This window comes from Cuculus canorus, chromosome 3, assembly GCF_017976375.1.
Source record: "Cuculus canorus isolate bCucCan1 chromosome 3, bCucCan1.pri, whole genome shotgun sequence".
In the NCBI taxonomy this organism is placed as follows: Eukaryota; Metazoa; Chordata; class Aves; order Cuculiformes; family Cuculidae; genus Cuculus; species Cuculus canorus.
Window position 1 is genome coordinate 4,317,286 of NC_071403.1, and position 27,759 is coordinate 4,345,044.

Genomic DNA, 27,759 nt, shown 5'->3' on the forward strand with positions numbered 1-27,759 from the left:
GGACTTGAACTCACTGATAAATGATATTTACTGGATTCCTGTGTTGTTTAAATCATCTGTTTACTGGAGGAGCATCATTCTAGCTCTGGTTTGGCTGAAGGATTAGGATTTTATGTCAGTGGTCTAAGCTCACTTGTGAACTCTGAATCATTGCTCTTAGAATAGGAATAGACATTTTAATGGGATCATGGCAATCTCCACTTTAATAATTACTTAAAAATCTTTAAGGAAATGCCATGATGTAAACTCAATCTCAAGTCCAATTTCCCTCTGAGCTACATCAATACGATCAGCTGAAATTATTTCATCAGGGAGTTGCTTTCAATAAAGGGCATCAATAATGTTTATAGATATTTTAAATGTCCAAATGTTGTGAAGAACACATATATGAATATATGCAGCAATCTTGTTGACTCTCATATCTACCTGCAGACTACACAGCAACTTCTGGGACAAAAGTGCTAGCTGGAAAATCATAAAGCATCACCAAAAAAAAAAGATTTTGGCTAATGTACTCCATGAAAACCTCGCTTCTTGTCTTTAATGCCCAGTGAGGAGCACAACCTGAGACAGAGCTGCTGCATGATTGCTATAGCTAAGCAAAAACCTTCCTAAGGGTAAACCAGAGCCACCAGGGAGCCGTCGGCCAGCCTTGCCCTGGCTGCCTCCAGTGCATCCAGCCCGGCGACCGAGTCCTTTGGGTCTGCAGACCCTTGTGGGTCTATGCTGCCTTCTGCTTTCACAGCTGTGCCAGATACCTGCGTTTGGAAGACATACAAATACCTGCTTTACCTCTTAGGACTCAACAAATGGAATCTAACCCTGCAGAAATTAAAGAGGCATTTTACCTTTTACATCACTGAGCTCATTATTTTTCCTTTTCTCCACCGAGATTTAAAGCCATACTTAAGCACGAGCCTTTACTGAGCTTTTCAGATCACTGTTACTGTGAGATACTTTCTTTATAGAGGTCTGAGCATAACATCAGCTATGAAGCATGCTGTGTCTGTATCGTTTTATACAAACACAATGTTATATGGGGTTTTCTGTCATTTTGGTCAAAACATATATAATTTTTTACATTTGCTGATAACGGGGCTCAGTAGTGTCTGTTTTGGTTTTGGTACTACAGCACCCTTATAAATTATCAAAGAAATAAAGAATTTTAGTAATCATCATATTCTCTCAAAGTCCTTTTTATCGCTTACCTAGTCTGCTCTCCATAGTATATTCCACTCAGTCGACTTCACCGACTCACCGTTGTGAGCGTGCGCTCAGTTTCACGTTTGGCAAACGCTAGGACTTGGGAAGAAGAGCACAGCTGGAGTGGATATAATGAAACAGCATTCTTCTGTACCAAAGTGATCTTGATGCTGATGAGAAAAAAAAACTAACAACAGCCACACAACAATATGGTATATATTTATACTGGTTTAATGAGCCTCTATTCAGAAATCCAGCTGTGAAAATGTCATTAATCTATACACATAGTCTTCCAGTACCAGAAAGTGAGTCCCCCGTGTTAAAGAGTGATTTGCACACATTACAGATTGTATCTTGTCACATAATCATTTCCTCTAGACGAATTACAAGCATGTAAGAAGAACACTTTGGAGTACGAATGAGTTGCATGGAAACCATAATAAACAGCGCTTCATCAGCAGGGGGCTGAGAATCCGCATAATTCTAGTTCCTAAAGTTCTTTGTGTGTACTGATAATTATTTTTTAATTTAATCCTTTGAATTATTCTGTCTTTATTGCTCTTTTTCTTTAACAGAAAACCTTGAAGCTAAAACTGAATTACTTCTGTAGGTGGTGCCAGAGATGTTTTGATAGGTTTGCTTACTCCGATTTAACTGCGGCTTTATGTTTGTGCAAAGTTTGACTTGATGTCATACATTATGGTTACAAATCTCTCCTTGGATTCTCTTTGTTTTTCTATCAGAAGATAAAAACAACTGTCATCCAGTCTGGAAAGCTGTGGATTGTCATTTATGTCCTACACGCTGTGATGCGTACAGTGTATTCACAGGAAGAACTTTGTAAATCTTCAAGCAACAACATGCAGTCTTTTAGAGGACCTCCTAACATTCTGGGCCATCAAAATATTGGGTCTGTGTCAAAGTCAAACAGACTTCATTATGTATATGCTAATTTCATTTGTTCCATAGATTTATGTTGTTGTAGCTGGAGGATAAAATAATTTTCCTTATATCTATGTGGTCTGAGGACAGTGCCTTGAGGGAAAGAATAGACACAGCTCGTAGATTCTAGTATCATTTATTTGTATTCTAACAGAGTTGCCTGGGGCTCCATACATTGAGCTAGAACATGGATGAAGGACAAGTCAGTGCCATCCTACCAGTAATGGGCAGCAGGAGCCTGAGGAAGGTGAAAGGGGCCACAGGATTCTGCAAAGGAAGGGAAACCATGGTCCCATGCATTAAAAATACTCCGTTGAATGGAGCTGTCTCATCTCATAAGACAAATCTACTCTGAAGTTAGGTGCCTGAGCTCCATAAACAATGAGCTTTAAGCATTATGTGCTTAAGCATAGAGGACTGAGCTGTGCTTTTCATGATCTGGAGGCTTTATTTGCTAAACAGTTGCACAGCTTCCAGCAGAGTTGTAGATCGTACCTCCTTTTTCACTCAGATCCCTGTGGAATGAACCATTCCTTCATGACTCGTGGAAAGAGAGATGTTGATGTCCCTTCATTGACTTACATATACAACTCCCATTTTAGGCACCTTTGTTATTTTGTGGTATCTGTTCTCAAGTTTCCTATTGATAAAAAGAAATTTTAGTAATTTCTCACTTCATAGAGTCCTTACGAGTCTAATATATTAGGTATTAAGGCAAAAAAAGAATCTTATTAAACTAAGTTCATATATGTCTCCGAGATAAGCAAAAACCAGGAAATGTATAATAGATCCAGAAAAGTGAAGTACGCAAAGAAAGGAAAGAATGAGAGAGAAAAAAAGAAGCCCTTTTAACTAAAGAAGGGGGAAGAAGTGAAGTGGAGAATAATTCAGTAGATGAAGGAAGCATGAAGCTTCACTTTCTGTCCGGGGAAAGCGGGCTTGTAATTTGAGTTTTCTGTTTTTCCTTTTGAGGTAGGAAAAGTGAAATGTTTAGATTAGGGCTTCCTCTGCACATTTGAATTGAATCATGCTTGTTGCCCCAAAGCTTGTCAACAGTGTAAATGCTAGATACTGAGAAGCTTTTTCATCGGGGAATACCTTCTCTCTCTGAACACAAGAGTCAGGAATGAGATAATGTTTGCTGTGGATGATTGTTACGTATTTGTTCTAATGTTTCATCGTTCGACTGGTTATCTATTTGACTGGGTTTTCTTTGGGGACAGCCAAGAAACACACCATCCTCTGCAATTTTATGCATTCATGGCCTGTAATAGGATGATGAGATGGGAATAAATAATAAATAACCACAGCAATGGCAAACTGACTGTTTTGCAATGGAGTTTTGTCACCCGGAGCGTGTAAGTACACTAACAGTTTGTTCTAAGACACATCAATGGAATAAGGTATAAATGAAATGAAACAATTAAAGCAACAGTAGTCAAACAAGAGTAAGGAAAGAGTAACCTATATTTTGCCAGTGTGCCAGTGACACCAAAGCCTTTATCCAGTTGTCTCAAAATAAGTATATTGGAGTTTTCAGAGAAGAAAGAGAAGCTAGTTATGATATATTTTGTCCATTCCATGCCATAGTTCAGGAGAAAATGGAAACTGAGCTCTAAGACTCTGGGTCAGATTGATCACATGAACCTGAAATAATTCTGGAATCAGTTAATTTAGACTTAAAGGTAAAACTTAAAATGCAGGACTACAGAAGAGAACAGCTATGCCTGGACTTCCATCCTCCAGCAAAAATCTATCACCTCAGCCTCCTGTTACTCCCTTGCCTGACTCAGTGGAAGAGACTTGGACAAGACTGGATTTTTTAACCTATCATTTGTGCCAATTAGCCTGTGTGACCCCAAAGATCACAGAATCACGGAACCATTTAGGTTGGAGGGAAATCAGAAGATTGTCCAGGCTGATGTCCTTAGAGCAAGATCAATACTAAACTGGTTCTGCTCAGGACTTCGTCCAGCTAGGGATTGAAAATCTCCTAGGGTGGAGACTACATAACATCTCTAAGCAGCCTGTTCCAATGCCAGTGCTAGTCCTCAGTGGAACTAGGTAACGATTTAGAAGAATTTAAAGTAAAAGAGGATTTTATGACATTTACCTATTGAATGGTATCTCTAAGTCACCTTTCTTCCCACTTCCTATTCACAGTGCACAGGTTTTAACAAAAGCTGCCTGGAGGAGAAGGACCGTGAGTGTCGATTGACAGCCGACTGAACATGAGCCAGCAGTGTGCCCAGGAGGCCAAGAAGGCCAATGGCATCTTGACTTGGATCAGAAACGGTGTGACCAGCAGGTCCAGGGAGGTTATTCTCCCTCTGGACTCGGCACTGGTGAGACCGCACCTCACATCCTGTGTTCAGTTCTGGGCCCTTCGCTACAAGGAGGATGTTGAGGCTCTGGAGCGTGTCCAGAGAAGAGCAATGGAGCTGGTGAGGGGCTGGAGAACAAGTCTGACGAGGAGCGGCTGAGAGAGCTGGGGTTGTTTAGCCTGGAGAAGAGGAGGCTGAGGGGAGACCTTACTGCTCTCTACAACTACCTGAAAGGAGGTTGTGGAGAGGAGGGAGCTGGGCTCTTCTCCCAAGTGACAGGGGACAGGACAAGGGGGAATGGCCTGAAGCTGCGCCAGGGGAGGTTCAGGTTGGATATCAGAAAAAAATTTTCACAGAAACATTCATCGGGTGCTGGCAGAGGCTGCCCAGGGAGGGAGTGGAGTCACCATCCCTGGAGTTATTTGAAAGACGGGTACACAAGAGGCTCAGGGACATAGTTTAGTGGCAGATAGGAACGGTTGGACTCGATAATCCAAAAGATCTTTTCCAACCTGGTGATTCTATGATTCTATGAAATAACAGCTGGAGATTGTGTGATAGCTGTTGATAAGAACATATTTGCTTCATGAATTCTGGATGTTAATGTTCACTGCTTATAGATTTGTCTGGAAACAGACAATCTTTACGAGTGTTTGACTGCAACCATCAAATGAAGTTCCACTTTCTGCTAGTCCCGAGATTAGGGCACAGCTGCCACTGTGTACCCTGGTAAACATTACTGGCTTGGTTTACTATGCTGTGGCACATGCTAAGCTGTTCTGTTGTATTATTACAACTTAGAAGGTCACAGGTTGATCCATGTCTTCCTGTGGCCTTCTTCTATTAATGCACATCAAGGAGTTGTTCCCTGTTCTAAGGCACAAATGATGGTTACTTCTTGTTCCATTCAGCTTCAGAGGGGTGAGAACAATTGTAGAAAATGTGCCTGGGTCTTCCTTGACTTTGGAAGAAATAGTAGCCTTTATAATACAAGGAAGATTAGCTCTGTTGCTATTAAATCATACGTATTCTTTTTTCACTTCAAATATTTGTTCTGTTAAGGATAAATGACACTGTATGAGTGTCTTTTAAGCATGCGTGTAAAAACTTCACTAAAGAATGGTGCCTGATCGGTGCTTCCTGTATGTGATCCCAATGATGTCATGAGGGTTGCACATCCTTAAGTCGTAACATGTGTCTCATAAGTCACACCTACAATACTGTAAACCTAATTATTTTTGCATAAATTAATATTCAGCATTAAAACATCCAGCACAATGGCATGACTATGACTGACCTATTAAAAGAAACTGGCTAAGAATGAAATGTTACGGTCTTATTTTATCCTCAGAAGCATATAAGTGATAATCAGCCTAGTAGGTTAGCTGTTATTTATGACAGTAAATAAAATTTGCAGTTAGTATATAAACAACAACAGTATGCTGCTACTTTATGTCTTTGCTTTCCCATTTGGACTGCTGTAATGAGACAAGCCATTACCTTGATAATGGCTTGCAGAAAACAAGGAAATGTCTATTTATTACTTGTATTGTATAACATACACTTTATATTCTGGGTGGCTGTAAGACTTGTGAAGAGTACTGTTCACACAGTTCCCTAAATAATTCTCCGTAGTGATGAGCTGACAGACTTAGAAAAGTGCATTACTTGAAAGAGTAAACATCAAGAAGCCTCCAGGGGTTCTTCCACTTCATTCATTTTGCATTATCCCATTTAGCATTTGTAGTTACAGCTCTGCAGCCCTAATAACTGTTCAAGTGAAGTAATGTTATAGTTCTAAAAGACATAAACCTACTGGGCCAAACATAATCATATTCAAGTTCCAGTGATGGGCACGCAGACTAAAATATACGTAATAGCAAGGGGATATGCGGTTGCCAAATAACCAAAGCAGAGCAAAACTGATTCACTTCCTGAAAGAAGCAGCTAAGACTTGGGCTTTTCAAAAACTGCATTCTGTACGATATTATAAATAACTGCAATTCATATTAACATACCCAAAAACGGAAGCTCTTCTGGCACTGCTTGGGAAAGTTTTCTCTGAAGACAATATATCAGTAAAATTGAAGCTTCCTAATTGTCCGATAAGAATCTGAAAGTGTCGCTTTTTCATTTTCTGCCAGGAACAGAAGACCTACTCCGCATTCACGTTTTTCTCCTTCTGAGGATTTTCTGGTAACCTTAAGGAAAATTGTGCATAAAGAATTAAGCTCCATTGACAACAAAAACAATTCGGAAGGTAGACTTTGGAAACTTGCATTCCGAATAAAAGCTAAAATACTACTCTGGATCATCCAGCATAGCTATCCTGTTTTATGGTTAATCAGTGAGCACAAAACTGAATTATTGTAACACAGAAGAAGTACGCTTCGCAGTGTTAGGTAAAAGCTAGGACACATGTATGTAAAGTCTTGCAGCTAAATGATCAAATCCCAGAAATGTCAGCTTTATTTAGAAATAGTAATGTATGTATGCATACAGATAAACTTAAGCTTTTTGCCAAAGTCTCTAAGCACGCTGTTTCAGTATGAATAAATAAAAGTAAGCCAAATGCATATTTAGAAGCTATGGAGGTGATATCTTGGAAAAAAATGTTTAAATGAAAGAGAAACAGACTGAATTTTTGAGTCCAACCTATTAAACTTACTCACTTATATAATCTTTGCCATTCCTGCTTGTATGGAACTACCTAATTGCATTTTTTTTTTCCTTTTAGCTGATGTGTGTACTCTGAGAGCGTATAATGTTTTATTAGCAACTACACATTTATCTAATTTCATATGCTATAGCTCAAAGGGAAATGACTAGGTATGGATGGAAATGAAAATACCTTCTTAATCTTTCTAGACCGTTACGGCTTTTCATATTTCAGTGATACAGCTAAGTTGGCCTACAAACTGTGTTTTCCTGGCACCTTCCCTCCTTTTGGGGGTACTATAATAGAGGAAGACTAAAAAAATACCCTCTAGGAAACCTAATCAATGACTGTCTTTTCTGAACTTATCTTTTTGACATAGAATCATAGAATCACTAGTTTAGAAAAGACCTTTGAGATCATCCAGTCCAGCCATCCCTGTCCGCTACTAAATCATATCCTGAGCACCTCATCTACCCACCTTTTAAAACCCTCCAGGGATGGGGACTCCACCACCTCCCTGGGCAGCCTCTGCCGGTGCCCGAGAACCCTTTCGGTGAAGAATTTTTTTCTAATGTCCAATCTGAACCTCCCCTGGCACAGATTGAGGCCATTCCCTCTCATCCTATCATCTGTCATTTGGGCAAAGAGAGCAACACCCACCTTGTTACAACTTCTTTGGGGTGGTTATAGACAGTATAGACAGTTAGAGCCAGTCTTCAACTTGTGCAAGGCTTCTGACAATAATAATTCATTCTCCAGACTCAGAAGACTCCAGAAATGTTTATCTACTCTTTAGGTAATGTTAAGCTCTCATGATTAATCCATTTTTTAAATGTTGTGTTGAAATACAATGAGAAATTGAACGTACAGTAGTATAAATCAGGGAACACTTCTTGTTCTTTAGAAGACTGTTGAATTATTGCATTATTCACGGTACCTCTCGGCAGGATGCCTTAAGGCAGGGTACCAAATGGTGTATGAACAGGGAAACACTTTATCCTTTACCAAACTGATAAAATAATATGATGAATAGAAAGAGAATACTGCAACGTGCTGAGTTACTATGGTGATAAAGGTGATATAAGGACTTCTATAGAATGGAAGAAGATATAAAAGCACAGGGAATTCTTCTTATTAAATATGCATCAGCCAAGCTCTCCGCCTTGTGTTAGTTTACTCACATGCAGTCTCATATATTCCATTTTTTAATGTCCTTTGGGTAATTACTTATTTATCTCATACAAATCATCTAAGTAAACACAGGTTTAATATAACTAGTTACTGAAGTTTATATACCTCTTGGGCTTTTAGTGTTGTCTGATTAGATTAAGGAGAAGAAAAACATACCAAAAAATCCTAGTTTTCTCAAGTTTCCCCCTAACTCCTATAATTAAGTCAGTAGTATACATATTTAATAACAAATTGCTTTGCTGTGCACTTATATAGGGTTGAGCTATATTTGCTAGGTGTATGTTTCACTAAATTAAAACCAGGGAGAATGTAGATTTATGCTGCATATATTGAACTCATTCTGTATAGACTGACATAAGAACAACCTTCAAGGCCGGAAGAGGTAAACAAAATCTGGCATCTAATACTAACTCAGGTTGGAGCAATCATCCTATATATAGAATTGAATATAATTCCTTTTCATATCCACCACATCCCAAATTACAGATGAGGTTATTCTCTGAGATTGTGTGTATCGGTAGTGGTGTCATAGTATGTATAGAATAAACTGGTTTTCAGAAAACTGGATGATGAAAACAATGCATAATTCATTCTTTTCCCTCACAGCCTACTGAAGCCTGCAGTCTTAGGCGGGAGGCTAATGTATCCGAGCTGATTTCTCACCCTTCTCGTTCCCTCCCGTAAACAAATCAAATGGAGCAATTATTAATTTACTATGAAATAATTCACATATTATATTCTTAGACCCAGTCTGATTCTCATTTATCTTTTCTGTCGATACTTTTCAATCCTTATTCTCCAGTTTCCTCTTAACTTGGGTGTAGCTTTAATTTTACACTTTCTTCTTCTGAGAAATTATCACGTGTTTAAAGGCATTTTATTTAAAAGATAGTTGAGCTTTTATTTACGCCCTGAACAGAATATTGCAACATTGCATATGTCTTGAAAAATATTCTGAATTAATATTACAACAAACTTCTTGTTTCCCCTGTATATACCGAAATAACAATATCTCTCTTTATGTATTTTAATAAGAACAATGGCAGTTTGGGAACCGTCAATCAAATGAGTGTTTAAAAGAGCAACAAAGTGTTATTGTATTAGTTATATAGAAAAGCACAAAAATAACATAGCAAGAGGTATATCTATTTTGGACACACTTAAATATGAAAACTAGCATCATGTAGTAAAATACAAGTATATAAATACAGGAGCATTTATATTACACTTTTCTTTATGATATATTTGGCAGTAGTTCCATTATGGTGAAGGAATGAAAACAGCTACACAGGTTTCTGTTTGACTTGTTGAAGGCTTTGAAGACAAGTATACAGACAAAATATCCTCGTGTCTTCGCTTCTGATGAATTAGCATCAATATAACTTTTTAGGTCTCTGTATCGGTCTTTACTTTTTAGCATCAAAATGTTCCGAAAAAAAAAAAGGAAAGGAAATCCTTTTATTTCCATAAATATGTATAACAATCTAATTTCCAGATAGAGCAAAATATATTATAGAACTCATCAAATCCTGTTTCATTAAATTCTCAGCTCAAACCTAAGGCTGCAAACACCTAATCTATGAAGCTGTGGGTGGGTACATGATTCATAGGATCAGGTGCTAATAAATCAAACTTCTTTTCCACTCAGTTCAGGAACTGATGCATTGCATCTCCTCTTCTTACCTTGAGTGAAGTTCAATCAGGCTTTCAGAAGATGCACTACAAATGCTTGAAAACCAACAGCGTTTCCTTTCAGGTTTAAATCGCTGCAGTGTAAATCGCAAAATAGTTTTCAAAACTGATTAAGTCTCTGATAAATCAGAACAATTTCAAGCTTTTATTGCTAAATTTTATAATACCAGCTTCACAGTTTCTGGTTACAAAGTTATTGGAATATGAATTGTTATAGTGTGGAAGAAAAATAAGTAGATGTATTAGTGTCTAATGGAGGAAATCCATACTTTTTTGCATACAGCACAAATCATGGAATAGAATCATAGAATAGTTTGGGTCGGAAGGGACCTTAAAGGTCATCCAGTTCCAACCCCTGCCATGGTCAGGGACACCTCCCACTGGCTCAGGCTGCCCAAGGCCCATCCAACCTGGCCTTGAACACCTCCAGGGATGGGGCAGCCACAGCTTCCCTGGGCAACCTGGGCCAGGGCCTCACCACCCTCATGGTGAAGAAATTCTTCCCAATGTCCAGTCTAAATCTGCCCCTCTCCAGTTTATACCCATTGCCCCTTGTCCTATCACTAGAAGCCTTTGTGAATAGTCTCTCTCCAACTTTCTTGTAGCCCCTTTCAGGTACTGGAAGGTCCCTATAAAGTCTCCTCGGAGCCTTCTCTTCTCCAGGCTGAACAACCCCAACGCTCTCAACCTGTCCTCCTATGAGAGGTGCTCCAGCCCTTTATAATAATCTTTTATTTTAACTAAGAGTTACAACATTGAGAATTTGTTCCAAGAAGCAGTCTTGTTAGCCAGTCTCGCTTCGGGTTTCTAGACACTGATTACCTCTTTGATTGAATTATGTTTACTAGGTTAAACTTTCTAATATGGATTAGCAGAACAAAAGTAAACAAATCATTATCCTCATGAGATTGTAAGGCACAAAAACATTCATCATTTAAAAGACACACACTAGGTGATGCAGCACAGTGCATGTCGCAGATATGACAGCAAACAATTGTGAAATTTCACAAGCATACAGACTCCCAATTGATGACCCAACTTCTCGTTAGGATTTTGAAATTGCAGCATATTAATTAGCTTTTACATATTTATTAGAACATGCTTTACAATAATATTGCCATCAATTAGAATTATTTTTCAAATATTCACTAATGCTGCATTCCTTGAGGACTCACTGATGTTTATACATACATTCAGCACTACAGTTCTTGTATCTACCTACCCTGATAATGCACCTCTGTCTAATTCTGGTGGTGGGCTTAATGTAAAATGTCAGATGAATAACCTGAAATCATTGATTCATAGAAAACATAGACTGGAAATAACCCCAAGAACTGGGATGTCACACTCTTTGGCGGAGACACATACTGACACCATTGAAATCCAAATGCCCTTTAAAATCAAATAAATACCAATATCAGTATAGTCCTCGCAAGTTCTGTTGTGTAGGAAGAATACAATGCAGTATTCTATAGCATTTAGTGGTTTAAAGGGAAAGGTGAAATCTGAGAGTGTTTCTTTGTAGAATAGTTGTTCTTTTAGGTATCTAAACTATGGAAGTGAACAATTGCCTTCAGCCATTCTGTCCTGCTTCTTCAAAGCATCCAAGATAGATGATAGGCCTGGAGCAGCTGCAGCGGGTAGGACTCTCATTCCTAAAGCAGGGTTACAAAGATTCATCTTCATCAGCTGAAAAGCTAAGAATTTTGTCCCACAAACCGGTGCACACAGAACCCAGGGGTTGTGACATTATTTCATTACATGAAATAGTGAAAGTAAGTTCATCAAAAGGAAAAAAGAGAGGGAGCTACAGGCCCATATGGTAACGGATCTTCTTATACCACCAGGTATTGGGGTACTGAACTTTCTCTACAGCATTTTTCTGTACTCACTCCTTCCCTTGTGCCGAATTTGAAACATCTCTAGGCTGTAAGCTTTGTAGAACCAGAACTTTAAAATCACAAAGTAATTTTCCTGAAGTCCCAGTTAGGTGGAATTAGTGTGCCTATCGCATAAAAAGTGATACCAGATGCTTAGAGATAGGAGGCTTAGGCAGCGGGGTCTGCTCCCACCCAGTGGATTTAAACGCTAATAAGATTCTTTCTCAAGTAGTACATTTGCGAACAGGCACATTAACAAAACATTTTTTTCTTAAACAGACTCACAGTTTCAGTTTCATTATCTAGTTTGAAGCTTTCCAGCCAAGAAAGTTTTCATCAGACTGATTAAACTTCTTCCCAGTAAAACTTCTAGAAAGCACACATCCCACGATTATGAGCTCCTGGGACTCAGCTCTGACCATATGTGCAGGAAAGGCACAACTTCCCTGGGGGGGATGCAGGCACGGTGGTGACAGCAGATCTGTGCGTGACACTGAGCATATGCCCTGCCTACAAGCTATGTGCTATGAATGCTTTCCCTTCCCCATCATTACACTCAAGTCCTACTCTTTCCAGAGGAGTGGTCCTCACGGCCCCTTGGTATTCACATCAAGCACAGTGTTTAGTTGCAGGAAAAGCAAGTGGATGCTTAGTCATTCGTGAGGACACTCCACTCCCTGAGATTTAAGCTTTATGTTTTCAATGGCAACAGAGCTAATTGCCAAACCTTACAGTGGCAAAATGTCTCAGGAGTTTTGTCTGAATTATTTTTGTAGAAATTTGCCTCATAGAATCGTAAAATCATTAAGGTTGGAAAAGAACTCCAAGATCATCAAGTCCAACCATCAGCCCAATATCATCGCGACTACTAAACCACGTTCCGAAGTGCCGTGTCTGCATGTTTTCTGAACACCTCCAGGGATGGTGACTCCCCCAGTTCCCTGAGCGTGTTCCAATGCTTTACCACTTTTTCAGTAACAGGATTTTTCTTGATATCTAGCCTAAATTTCCCCTGGCACAACATGAGTCCGACACCTCCCATCCTATTGCTAGATACTTGGCAGAAGAAACCAATGTCTGCATCACTACAACCTCCTTTTGGATAGTGACAGAGAATGATTAGGTCTCCCTGCAGATTCCTCTTCTCCAGACTAAACAACCCCTGTTCCCTCAGCTGCTCCTCAGAAGACTTGTGTTCCGGAGCTTTCACCAGCTTCATTGTACTTCTCTGGATGTGCTCCAGCCCTTCAATGCCTTTCTTGTAGTGAGGGGCCCAAAATGGAACACAGGATTCGAGGTGCGGCCTCACCGGTGCTGAGTCCAGGGGCAGAATCACTTCACTGCTCCTGCTGGACACGTTCTTTCTGATCCAAGCCAAGATGCCGCTGGCCTTCTTGGCCACCTGGGCCACTGCTGGCTCATGGTCATCCGCTGCCAACAAACACCTCCAGGTCCTTCTCAGCCAGGCAGCCTTCCAGCCACTCTTCCCAGAGCCTGTAGCTTAATGCACTAGCGTTAAACACTGAAGAGGACACCCACAGGAGCAGAGCCTGAGCTTAAGTCCTGTCCCTCTTTAGTTCATCAGCACCAAGAAGGCCCAGGAAGGCCCAAATGGTGGAAAACATTGCCTGTGAAATGAAGTCTGGAGGAACTGCTGATATCAGTTTACTTGTACACACCCATGCAGAGTTGTTAGTAAGCTCTGGATTCATTCAGTTGAAGCTGAAAGCTAATTATGTTTATGTTTATATAAAAGTTATATGTGACACTGAAGAAATTAAATATTCATAATGACAGCACGAAAGAATTTTATTTATGCCTAAATGAAATGTTTAAAAATAAATGAACAACGTATTCTAAAAATTAAATACCTGTTTTCTCCAGCCATGTCTCATAGCTCAGTTAAACAATTGGGAATGCTTCATTTTAATTTTGTGCATTGATTTCAGATGGCATTAATAAAATATTTCCTTTTACTGTAAATTATTAATAGACTTTGTTAACACTGACATGCATCTGAAACCTCACAACCATTCAATGTACCACCTCACGAAGAAATCAACAAGACTATTTCCCAAACGGGCCAGCGACGGGCACTTTTGCTAAAAATCGGCATTTTTATTTCTACAACAAATTCCAAATTCTTCCAAAACACTCCCTTCTGCCCAGCATCAGCCCGTTCACCTGTATTTCTCTGACAGATGAGGTCTCTGTTTTTCACTGGATTAAATAGAGCTGTGGGAAAGAACACTAACCAAAGACAATAGCTGTGGCTGCTCTTTTATTTCACTTAGCCTGCAATACTTTCATTCATAAGCGTTAAATTGGAATTGCCAATATTAACTTACCAAAGAGATGGCGGAAAAGGTTTATGTGCTATTTATCCCCAAGGGTCCGATTCAATCACAGCCCTGCAAAATGTCACTGATCCACTTCATCAATTCCTGACGGCAGGCATGGGAGCTTTACATTCCACCTGATTGTACCAGCCAACTATATCTTCTTTTATATTTATGTGACAACCAGACTTCTCCAAATAAAACCAAAAATTGCCGTAAAGTTTCTTGCATTATAACAATTAAAAGTCCACTTCTATCACACTTAACTTCAAACTTAAGAAAAATATGTAATAATTGCATTCTGAGAGATTTGTTAATAGCAAACTATGCAAATTGTTGGAAGAATTTTGTCTACAATTACAAAATACAGCTGAGAAGCTTTAGAAGAACCGTAAATGGTTTCATTTCAGAGCTTGTTATTTAAAAGTGATAGATTTTTCAACTTGGAGGTTACAAAGATATATTCTGGCCAGGTAGTATGGTCATTTGTGAAACATACACACCTCTAAGGGGAAATTCTGTTGACTGTTTGCTTTCCAGAGGGTAATACTGGTTTACAGAGATTCATCATATATCACGCCATAACATTTTTTCAGCTTCTGATTGTTAGTTTCTAACTTTCAAAATGCATTTAAAATTCAAAAGCAACGAACTCTTTTCAAATGCTGATTACACTGAGCGAAAAACTACAAAATTTGAGATATGCTTGACATAATTGAAATTTATTAGATCTGCCTGGGCAGTATATATATATTTTTTTTTTTTGAGGAAGCTACAGCAAATAATTTGAAAAAAATCTCTTGCAGTTAAATAATCTGCCCCTGCCAAACAGACGGTAGGAGATATTTCCTTGTAATGTATCCCAATGCTTTTTTTGTTTACCTTATTTACCAGAAAGATCACACATTGAGATGGCATTTGTTTCCTGTAATTTTAACATCTAAAATCAAGATGCGTAGTTCAAGTTGATCATTGACAGTTAACTTGGAGAACAAGTCTTACGGGGAACGGCTGAGAGAGCTGGGGTTGTTTAGCCTGGAGAAGAGGAGGCTGAGGGGAGACCTTATTGCTCTCTACAACTACCTGAAAGGAGGTTGTGGAGAGGAGGGAGCTGGGCTCTTCTCCCAAGGGACAGAGGGCAGGATAAGGGGGAATGGCCTCAAGCTGTGTCAGGGGAAGTTTAGATTGGATGTTAGGAAAAATTCCTTCGCAGAAAGAGTTCTCAAGCATTGGCAGAGAGTGGAGGTGGTGGAGTCCCCATCCCTGGAGGCATTTAAAAGGCAGGTAGATGAGGTGATTGGGGGCATGATTTATTAGTGGACAGGTATGGTTGGAGTCGATGATCTCAAAGGTCTTTTCCAACCTAACGATTCTATGATTCTATGATTCTATGAACAGGAAGACAAAAAGCATCTCTAGAGGGCAATTCATTCCATCCTATGACAGATGTCATTCTGTCACTCAGAGCTTATTCTCTCATATTGATGATCTGCTGCATAAAGCTGATCTCAGAAACATGATGAATATAACTTCTTTCCATGATCAAATTTTCTTTTCACATGTGAACTTAGAATCATAGAATCATAGAATGGTTTGGGTTTGAAGGGATCTTAAAGATCATGTAATTCCAGATTCCTTAGTTGCATGTGACTCTCAACCTGCATTTACTTGGTAGCATGGGGACTACAGGAGCAGCTCCTGTGAGAGGCTGCTGGAAGCTCCCCCCTGTCTGATAGAGCCAATGCCAGACGGCTCTAAGATGGACCTGCCACTGGCTGAAACCAAGCCAGTTGCTGATGGTGGTAGCACCTCTGGGGTAGCATAATTAAGAAGGGGAAAAACCCTACACGATGGCAATTGCAGTCAAAGACTGGGCATATGCGAGAGAAACAACTTGCAGACACCAAAGTTAGGGAAGAAGGAGGGGGAGAAAGTGCTTCAGGCAGTGGAATAGATATTCCCTTGCAACCCACAGTGAAGACCACAGTGAGGCAGACTATCCCTCTGCAGCCCATGGAGGTCCACAGTGGAAGAGATATCCACCTACAGTCCATGGTGGACCCTGCACTGGAGCAGGTGGATGCCTGAAGGAGTCCATGACCCCAGGAGAAAGCTTGTGATGAAGCAGGCTCCTGGCAGGACCTGTGGATTCACAGAAAGAAGAACCTACACTGGAGCAGGCTTGCTGGTAGGACCTGCAACCCTGTGGAAGGACCCATGCTGGAGCAGTCTGTTCCTGGAGGATTGCACCCCATGCTAATGCTGGAGTACTTCAAGAAGAACTGTAGCCCATGGGAAGGACTCACATTAAAGTTCTGTGGAGAACTTTCTCCCGTGGGGGGGACCCCATGCTGGAGCAGGGGAAGAGTGTGAGGAGTCCTCTCCCTGCGGAGGAAGGAGCAGAAGAGATAATTTGTGATGAACTGATGGCAAGATCAATCTCTGTCACCCCGTGCCATTTGCAGGGAGAAGGTAGAGAATTTGAGAGTAAAGGTAAGCCTAAGAAGAAAGGAGGATTGGGAAGAAGGTGTTTTAAGATTTAGTTTTTATTTCTCACTATCTTACTCTGATTTGATTGGTAGTGAATTAAACTAATTTCCCCAAGTCAGTCTGTTTTGCCCATGACATTAATTGGTGAGTGATCTTTCACTGTCCTTATCTTGGTGCACAAGCCCTTCATTATATTTTCTTTCTCCTGTCCAGCTGAGTAGGGGAGCAACAGAGCGGCTGTGGTGGGCAGCTGGTGCCCAGCCAGGGTCAACCCACCCCACAGTGGTGCATTAGTGCAGGTTTGCTTTGAGGCTATTTACACCTGCCTTTAAGCTAATGCTTTGGAGTAAACACTGTCCTGACACTATTTCATGACATCTATTGTCCGTACGGTCTGATTTAGAGCTGAGAAAATGATATCTGCTTGATATACCACCAGACTCAAGGCTTCCAGCATGAATGCATTTTTAATACTACTGTTTCCACCAGCTGAGGAGAGCTGTCCTGAACATCTTGGTAGTACGATATGGGAAAGACACCGCAACTCTGTACAACTTGAAATTTCTATTTCTTTTATATTTTTAGTGCTGGGAACATGCATCCATGAAATCTGAAGGACTGATTTTCTGATTCATTACTGTTATACACAGTAGCTTATGCTGTGGCTTATAAAGATGTGAGTAAAATGTATCAATGAGTAATGTAAATGTCACTGTATATTGTATTAAGGACTTAAAAGATCTATTTTGACTGATGACTGTCCCTTTAGTGCATCTAAGTTCCTCCCTGAAGTTTTCAATCAACTAGAATATGAAACAAATGGTTGTTATTTTGTATGTGTGTGTGTGCGCTTAGCTCTGACTAAGCACTTGCTTTTATTGATCCCAAAGATCCAGCAGCAGGAAATCACCAAAAGGATAAAAAGAAGAATCACTACTAAGTGTGTTTCCAGACACTTGATGAATCAACGTTGTTATTTGTACAGTGTCCTTGGATACACAGTGCTTGACAATGTTAACAGCAAGCATGACTTTGCCCATAGGATCCAGACAAAAGTGAGAAGCCCAACATCAAACTCTTTTGGAGTCAGATAAGCCATGGAAAGAGAAGGCGCTCTGCTTGAAACAAATGAACATAGACTTGTTAGCTCATGGCAAAAAAAAATGTAGCTCCTGCCTGAATGCTTTGTCAAAGTATTTCAAAGCATTACATCGAGCATTTGAAGTTGCATGGGATGCAAAGAAATGTAACAAAGGAATTCTAAAGTGAAAACAACTTTTATCACGTCATCATGATAGATGATCATGCAATATTGTGAATTGATTGGGTTGTTTGACTGAATGCAAGGAACCAAAATTTAAGTGGGAAGACTTATTAGTGCAGAAAAGTTTCATGCATATGGATTTTGTCATAGATGATTTTCTTAACCTTTGATGGCTCTTACAAAACATGAGCTAGAACTTCAAGGATTTGCTGAGTCCAGATATTGATTTAGTTCACTCACTCGGTACTACAAATAATCCATTGATTATGTTTCTGACATAACCATTGAAGGGAAAAAAAAGACATTTATATCCTTTTTTTTTTTTCTTTAGACATGCGTGGAAAAGAGCGGTGCTGTATCGTTTAGGGATGTTGAAATGCTGTTCCTGTTGTCGAGGTTCCTCTGAGTCCACTGTAGGCCTTCACCTATACTGGGACTTGTTGTCAAGAAGTTTCGGCCAACAGTTCTAGCAGGGCAAGCTCCAGTTCCCTTCGTTTACCATCTCTTCTTAGAGGCCAAAGCTCATTTCAGTTTTCTGTTCACCTAAAGTTTTCCTATCAGCTCCAATAGATGAGTAAAACAACTCTTACTGGGATAAACATATCAGAAGAGAAGGTCTACCTACTATGCCTAATCTTGTGCTCCTCCGCAGCTGAATTAAAAGATTACACCTGAATTTCGTTAGAGTAGAGCAACAGAGCTACACCTTCCCGATTTAGAACAATTATTTTGACTCATGCACACAAAAACGCCTGCAAACGGATTTTCCTGAAAGACAATATATATTGCTCAGGACGTCTTTGTGTCTTCATTTGGATTAACTTCACCTTCGGCAGAGCTGTCTAATGCAAACCGTTAACCATATATCATATTGGTCTAGGCTGAAGGTGTCAAAGTCAAAACAGTTCATTACACTTACAAATCTGCAAGCAATTTTCAAATACATTTTTTACACTAATCCAACTCTGTATCAGACATGAATCATGGATGGATTAAGCTAATCTGTCATAAGTTCTTAATGATGACAGAGGAGAGAAGGTGAGGAGGGGGTCATTGGGGAAGGTGAGAAGTTCAGTGGTTGGTTACACGCTAATATGAGGCTGAGATGGATTAAACAACTTGCATCAGAAATGACAGAAGAGTGGAAAATAAATTTGAAAAATATTGAGAAAGAAAACCAAAAGAAAGAACAGAAAGTCCAGGAAAACAACATTGAAGAGATACAAACAGAAGAAGGCACTGAATAAGATAGAAAAGAAACAGCCAGAGTGTCAGGACAAGATCGTTGAAAAATATCAGCAGGGAAAAGAAAGTAAGGAGTGTAATCAAAGGAAGAAAAGATTAAAAAGAATAGTTCTGTCTTATCTGTAGTGTAATTTAAAACTATGGTAAAAATGATGATATGGAAGCTTAAGGGACCTAAGCAATAATAATAAAAAAAACCAAAACAGGTAAGACGGCAAAATTTAATGAAATTTGAAAAAAGAGTAACATGGAGTAGTGCCTCTTCTGTATGTGTCACTGTGGGAACTCGTATGTGATGCCCGCATCCAGCTCATGAAATCAAAGTGGAAAAATCCCCACAAACCTAGGAAGAATTATGTCAAGAATCTCATTGTAGGAAAAGCTCTATATTAATTCCAGGATTAGTGTCTGCCACCTCAGGCTCTCTGTTTTCTTATCAATAACACCTGTCAACTCTTAGCTTGCCTTTTTGTTGGGCCTAAAAGTAATTTACTCTGTGGTTTCCCATGGTAGGAACATAGAAACTAATTTCGTAACATTTAAAACATTTCTTTCTTTATTTCATAAAATACATTTTCAACAATGGAAAAAAGTTGATTTTTTTACTTGCTTTTTAAAGACATCGGTTGTGTTTCTGTGCAAATCCTAATTTCTTCCTTTCCATCTGTAAAGCTGTTTTAGCACAAACAAAACAGGAATAAGGATTTGATACATTGTTATTAACAAAGCTAATTACTTTATGTTGTATAGGGGCCCTTCCTCGGGAGAAAACATTGCATTTGGGAAAGAATTTGGGAAGCTATTATCTACTTTTTGAAAATCTATAATATTCAAAGTTGATAGCTATCATCCCCAAGTAGTTGGAGACCCATATTATTAACAAAAGAGGTAATTGTATCATAATATCTGCAATATATGTGATATTTTACATAGTTTTTATGCCACCTGGTGGTCACACATCTAATAGATTCGTAGTGGGTGAAACACCCCTGTAGTAGCTGTGGACTATAAGATGGACACTGCAGTTGTGCCACGCAGAGGATGGCTGACCAGGACAGGCTTGCACAAGAAAGAGCTGGAATCCACAAAAAACTGTCTCCAGAACAAAGGAAAGAGAGTAGGACTGTGGCTATTGGTCTTCCCATACAACAATGTAAGTGGCAGCATATTTATTTAGTGCCTCCAGTTGCATATGGGGTAAGTCCTTCATTCTGCTCTGTGTTTATTCTCATTTTCCGCTGATGCTTTCCTTTAGTTGACTTGCACCACTACAGATAGCTCCAGAACTCAGCAATTCACCATAGGTCAAATTTGTTGGGTTTCTTCCTGAACTGAGAGAAAACTCTAATAGCAGATGGCATCTTAGAGTGTAACACACGTTCCTGGAGGCATAAAGATTTCTCTTTGCTCTGTAAATGTAAAGTAACAGTTTGGGATAGAAGAACATCGACAAGAAGAGCAAATCTATCTTCAGGTCCATAAAAACATAATAATTGCTGCTTTGTGTCAGAACAAAGATCCAGCTGCTCTGATATCTTGTTTCTGGTACAGGTTATCACCGTGAATTATACAGTCAAGATTCCTGTACTTGGAATCTTGGGACCAGACACCAGCTACCTGAATGCCTTCAGTGGCTTTTCCAAATCCCTCATTTAAAATTTATGATTTTCCAATTAATTTTTTTTGATTACTTATCTCCAAAACTCATTTGTTGAATGATTTGTAGTTTTTCACCTCCTCAGATGCCGTGAGGTCTTTTAGCTTCACTAAACCCACTTTTTAATACAGAATAACTTGGGAAAGACTCAAGGAGTGAGTATTATAAGGAAGTAGAACAAGTGTAGACCTATTCTTTCTTAGTATAGCTCCCAGATCTAGAGACTTTCTGAGCAAGGGGGTTGCGTCTGGATAACTGTGTCAAAAAATAGAAATTTAAAGTTTAAAAAAATCAGACCTTTAATTTACTTTATTTCATAAACTAGTTCTAGGCTACCAGGATTTTTTTCTATAGTTCTTTGGAGTTCTAGGAATGTCTTTTCCCGTAAACGCTCTTATAAGATCGTAAAATGACTTCCAACCCATGCTCATTGAGCTTCTCCTCATTGGGGAGTGAAGGAGTACAACTTGCCATTAGAAATCTCACAATGTCATGAAGTTCTACTTGGCAGGATGTGAGAGAGAGGAGCATGCAAAAGTATTTCATAACCCAGAAGATTTTCTGTTTGTGGAATGATAGTAGTACTTTGTATTTACACACTGCAATTCAATCTTCTTCAGCAATGTTATTTTAACCTCCTGTCACTCCTGACAGTATTAGTATAATTATTTTTATGTCATGAATGAGGAAAAAAAAGCCCCAAAAAAGTAAATAATCTGCCTTGAACTATTTTGGGGAGCATAAGAGAGAATGAAAGTTAATCCAGTGCCTCAGTCCAAGTCCTGTGCCTTACACACAGGACAATGTTCTAGCCAAGGATAACACACAATTCCCATTTTGTCAGGCTTTTTATCTGACACGTACTATGTGTGAACTCTACTAAAACTTGTAAATCTTAGTAACTGAAACAGTGGTGTCAACTACGCGGGTCATTGTCTGGTGACGGCAAATACTTGTCATATGATAATACTACATGCTACATTCTACAATAATACATACCACGTTCTTTGTTAGGAAGGTTTCAGCTAATAAATCACAAACACCATCTTCATCTTCTTTTGTTTGCAAAGCTGTTCAGGTCCTCAATATCAACATATTCTCAATAAATACCCTGTTATTTGGCCTTAAGAAAAGCCGCAGGATTGGCCCAAAAGGACAGTAAGATAACGGCCCTTACCAATCCGGACAAACAGATCTGTCACTGCATTTGAAGAATCCATCCAAGTTTATGCCATGTGAGGAAGATTATACACTTTAAAAATAATCATAGTTGCTCAGACTTAATACAAAAAGTTTATTCCCCTTTTCCACTGTCTTTTTCCTTAAGTCACTGATAGTGAACTTTGCCTTTTTGGAGGAAGCTTTCTGCCAGAGCATCCTCTTCTCTGAGTTTTTGGTCTGTGTCACAGGGACATTCTTGACACAGTGGTAGATGACAAACAATAGAGCAATGGTTTCCTTGAATCAGTTCCCCAAATCAAGAACACAGGCTTATTTTAATATAACTTCATATTAATTCTGAAGTGTCATTACCGGATCCATCTTTGACATTGCTCTATGTAAACGTGCAGAGAATTCAGATGTCAAAATGTCACTTTTCTCAACCATTTGTTAGCCCTTTTTCTGCAGTGGAACTTTATTTTGCCATCTGCAGTAGCTGAAAATTGCTTCTTTTGCCAACTCTTTGTAGAACTGCAGGCAGGTGTTTCTTCACAAACTCAGAAAAGTTAAAATATTACAGAAAATCTTGTATACTACAAAGATTTCTGTATTACAGGAGTACATTTGACATTTTTTCTGGCCTGACCTTGGGAGAAGTCCTTGAACAACAAGCATCAGCAGATGTCTCTTCTCCTTTAGTAGTGTTGGGATCCCAGTAAATTACTTATTCTACTGCTACACTTGGAAGAAAAGAGGCAGGTGAGTAGGACATAGAAACAACCATCTCTGTAGCCTTTTTTGCGTTTTATGTGCAGGCTTTGGGAGTGTAGGGATGGAGAAAATAAGAAATAATGAAACAGGGAGAGTGAATAGTTTAGAAGATAAGTACATTCACTTATCATTTTTAAGACTAGATATACCCAGTACTAATAATATTATTAGATAAAAATAGTAAAACTAATAATTAATCTTAACATTAAAAAAGTAGACCTGAATTAATTTTTTCAGCTATAGTCTCAAGAAGTATATTAGTAATCTATAAAGGTGTAGGGTAACAGTGAATCCCATGTTCACACTTTTTACCTGAACTAATCTAATTTACCTCTGACATATCCCTCCCCCTCTTGAAGCTGCTGAAGAGGGATGCTGTCTTTCTGAGTTGCAGCATGGAGAGGGGCCAGACGGAGGTCTGGTGGCCAGTCCACATCAGCGTCCATATCAAAGCCCACCTGTGCAGCAAGGATGAGTCGGGGAGAATGAGCCATTCTGTCTCTGCCACTCGTTTGCTATCAGAGTGACTAAACTGGCACCTGGTTATCCCCTCCTTTATCAGATTTACACCATAGATTTCAGAACAAAGACTCAGAGGTGATCCTCAAAACAAAAGTATTAATAAGATCTGTGAAAATTAATCTACATGTGTTGCACTTGGGTGATTTAGACTATGAGGTTTTTTGTGATGGAAACATCTTGATCTATGACCCTGGATCTTCTGGATTCCTACACGGTTGGTGAGGATTAAGCAATCCACTGTGTCCCACACCATCAGCCGCCTCTGACCAAAGTAAAGAAGATGGGCCGACTGGTACCAGAGATGTTATCACTCCAGAATGGACTATAAGGGAATGAGAGGAGCAAGCCTCAACTGGAGCTCCCTCTGAGCTGGTCTGAGATCCCCCACCAACGTCAACAATCTACGAACACCAAACACCAGAGGGTTTGTAGAAACTTCACTGGCAGCAACTTCTTTGGGGAAACATCTAAAGACTTTATCACCGGACTCCATACAGTTCGTATGGTCCCTCACAAATCCTTATAGGATGTTAATATTGGTTAGATTTAAGCTTAATGTTCTTGACTTAGAATTGTAACATTATAGGTAATAAACTAAATGTTTAAATACAGTTCTGCGTCCTACTTTGTCTCCCTTGGAGTGTGACAACCTCCCATTTGTTTTCATCTTTCATCAGGATATATGCATCCTCTTGTTTCTGCCATTCAGTACACATCAGGCAAATGCGCTACTTTATTCTGAACTCTACTCACATACTACAGGTCCAACAACAAAGCCGATATACTGAGAAACTAGGCATGCTTTGCTAATCTCTATGACATCAAAAGAAATCTGTGTATCTACACAACAGTTACTGAACAATTGAACTGATTACAGAGAGGTCTCATCAATGCCTTTGATGCCTCCTGCACAACGTACTTTTTTGTTGTTGTAATACATTGACATTTCAAATAGTTGTGGAAAAGCAATCTGATGCTTTTTCATTTACGTGGATGTTAACTGCATGGACTGTGATTTGCTTGGATGCAGTTAAATGTAATCCAGTCTCAATGAGGTATGGTAAACCCTGGCAGAACTCTGGGATCACAAGTGAATTCCTCCTTCAGAGTTTCATTTCACCACTTGTACCATGAAAAATATCTGAGGCAAAAAGCTGGTATTCTTTGTGCCATCATGGAGTAGCAATTTGATTTTGTCTATAATTTTCCAGAAATCTCAGAAAGTTTGTTGTCTAACATCCACGAGGGAACAGTTTAGCTTTACTAGGAGTTGAACTGAAGCTTCCTGCACTACTTACTGCTCTGGTGAGAAAAAATATGGTGTTCTTCATTTTGGTATGATGCCTCTTATAATGAGCAGTACACTGAGGTAGGCAGGAAAAGATCTTAGTCAGAAACCTTGAGGATGTATGCGTTGCAGTGTCTAGTCCAAGCAAATTGACTATAAAGTTTGGTAGGTATTTTGTATACCTCAACTGCCATCAGGTTCTATGCAGTAATGAATGAGACACCTGCGTTTACAGTCATGTGATGCACTCTTACTGCAGAAGTTTACTATGAGCTAATTCTTAGTCCAAACGAATGCATATACCATGATCTGCAGGAAGCCTCTGGTTTCAGTCTCCAAGTTCAACAATTCCAAGTTCATCTTCTCCCTCCTTTGAAAGCCTAAACTTCATTTCTGCCTGCAGTGAGATCTGCACCATACATTTGCAGGGGTAACCATAGTACTGTCTACAACTATCTGAGAGGAGGTTGTAGAGAGGTGGGTGTTGGTCTCTTCTCCCAAGTGACAGGTGATAGGACGAGAGGGAATGGCCTCAAGCTGTGCCAGGGCAGGTTCAGATCAGACATCAGGAAAAATTTCTTCACTGGGATGGTTCTCAGGCAGTGGCAGAGGCTGCCCTGGGAGGTGGTTGAGCCCCCATCGCTGGAGGTGTTCAAAAGATGAGTAGATGAAGTGCTCAGGGAAACGATTTAGTAGCAGACGAGTGTGGTTGGGCTTGTTGATCTCAAAGGTCTTTTCCAACCTAATGATTCTATGATTCTATGATGCTATGAGTTATTGGAAAGAACAGGGAATTCGGTGTAAATACTGAAAATGTCTAATGCACGTGCCAGGTCCCTAATGAGATTTACTGATTGCTCTGTAGTGATAGATTTGATTATCTTTTAGAATATAGCTGTCCGTTACAGAGCATTTTTACCAGATGAAGACCAATGGTGACTTGCACCATTGGCACCTAATTGACAGTGCCATAACCATATGAGAGTTAGGTTCAACTCTTATATTGAACAGTGTCTTGCAAGAGCTCTATAAGGAAACTGGTGGAAATTGTTAAATTAGTTGCTTTCACCTTCAGCTTAAAAAAAAAGATGTAATTTTTCCAATGTTATTGAAACAGCCTGATTTGGGCAGCCTGATTTAGTGGGATGTCCCTGCCCGTGGCAGGGGCATTGGAATTAGATGATCTTTAAGTTCCCCTCCAATCCTAACTATTCTATGATTCTAAAAATGTAAGAAAAAAAAAAAGGTTAAGTGCCAAATTATAAAGTTAGAGTGGATTGACAGGAGAAAAAAAGGCTTAAGAGAGAGCTGATGTCAAAAGATTCAGTAATACAAAAGATGACTGATCTGAGACCAGTGAGTTCCTGCCTGCAGTTATAGCTTCCTCCTAGTTCTCAGCCCTCTGTAGTTTAGATGAAAGTGGTGAGATCACAGTCTTCTAATAAAAGCTGCTAACATGAAATAGGCACAAATTTGACATAACTTCCCACAGTGGTCATGTAGTATCTTTTCATTTCATATGCATTCATCTATTGGCAAAATGTGACCGTCTTAATTCAATGTGCTTCTCACCCAAAACACCCAGCTGGCTCCAGGGACACTTGTTTTAGCTCACAGAGTTTCAGAATATTGGTTCTATCCTGTTCAGAAGAGAACAGGAGAATAAACAATGACATAATCTTTAGCATACTTTCCTAAAGTTCTCACTAAAAATTAAAAATAAGTATCTCATCTTAATGCAAAATTGATTTTGTGTGGGAAGGTAGGGAATTAAATATCCAGACAGATTATTGTCCCTCTAAATATTGCAGGAAAGATTAATTGTCTGCTATGGCAGAGGCTGTACTGCAACTAATTTATTTGCCACTACCATCTCTAAACTTTAAAAAAAGAAGTCAGCTGTATTAAGACAAATCCAGCACTATATACCCCAGCTAAAACAAGCTGCTCTGATATCCCTCAAACATATAAAGTTCGTCACTGAACTGTAGTTCTTCATTGCTTTACAAGGCCAATTCTGAGCTAGAAAGAATTCAAGTCCCCAGCAAGGTGTTCAAGATTTAGGATCTCACAGACCCAAATTAATTAGGGACCCTCTCACAACCTCAAATTCCATTTCCTGGCATCAGTATCCAACCAAACATCAACAAAAAAATACAGGACAAGGGAAAGCATTTGACCTAAGCATCGTTCTGCCAAACAAGTTGTGTATTAAAAAGAACCTGGTGTGCAACAGATATACTTCTGCATGACCTCAGCTCCATTTGCATCACTTTGATATGTGTCAATGTAGTCTCCAATCCTTTCCTAGACCACATCTACCCTGACTCACAGGTTAATAAGTGCACAGTGAAAACTATTTTAAAGTGAGCCCCAAGTTAGAAAAGGATGAAAAGAAGACTTTGTCTTATTTTATTCAGTCATCAGATGAAGAAAACACCTCTGCTGATGACAAAAACTCTGAAAGCATGAAATAATTTATGAAGTAAGAGAGGAAAATTACTCGGTACTGTCCTTCTAACTGAGTACAACTGTATTGATGCCTTGCTCTTACAATGACTAAAGGTCTTTTTTGGGACCTCTCCAGGGCTCGCATAAAAAATGTCACAAATATACTCACATTTGATACTTCACATGGAAAGGATAAAAAGACAGAAAGATGGCAAAGTTATATTTGACCTAGGAATATTTGTTCCACAATGAACATTTCAGTAGCCTTGGCCAAAGATTGCTTCATCGATTTGAAAGTAAGTATCCATTTGTATTTCTGAAAGGTTTCATGACTGAAACCATACCCACGTATGTGTTCGGGCTACGTTAAAATGATACATCATCCAAGTGTGAGCCAAGTGATCTGACATTTATAAAGATAAAATACAGAGGTCAATTTGTCCGATGCACAAAAGCATCAAATCAGCTAGGAATCCCTTCATGGAATCACAGAGATACTGATGCTGGCCAGTAACTCTGGAGATCCTCCAGCAGCCTTAGAGTAGCGTCAGCAAGAGCAGGATGCACATCCAATCGAGTTTTGAATACCTTCAGGGATGAAGACCTCACCAGGCAATCTTTTCCAGCGTTTGACCTCCCTCACAGGAAAAAAGGGGTTTTATTTTACGTTTAAAAGATAC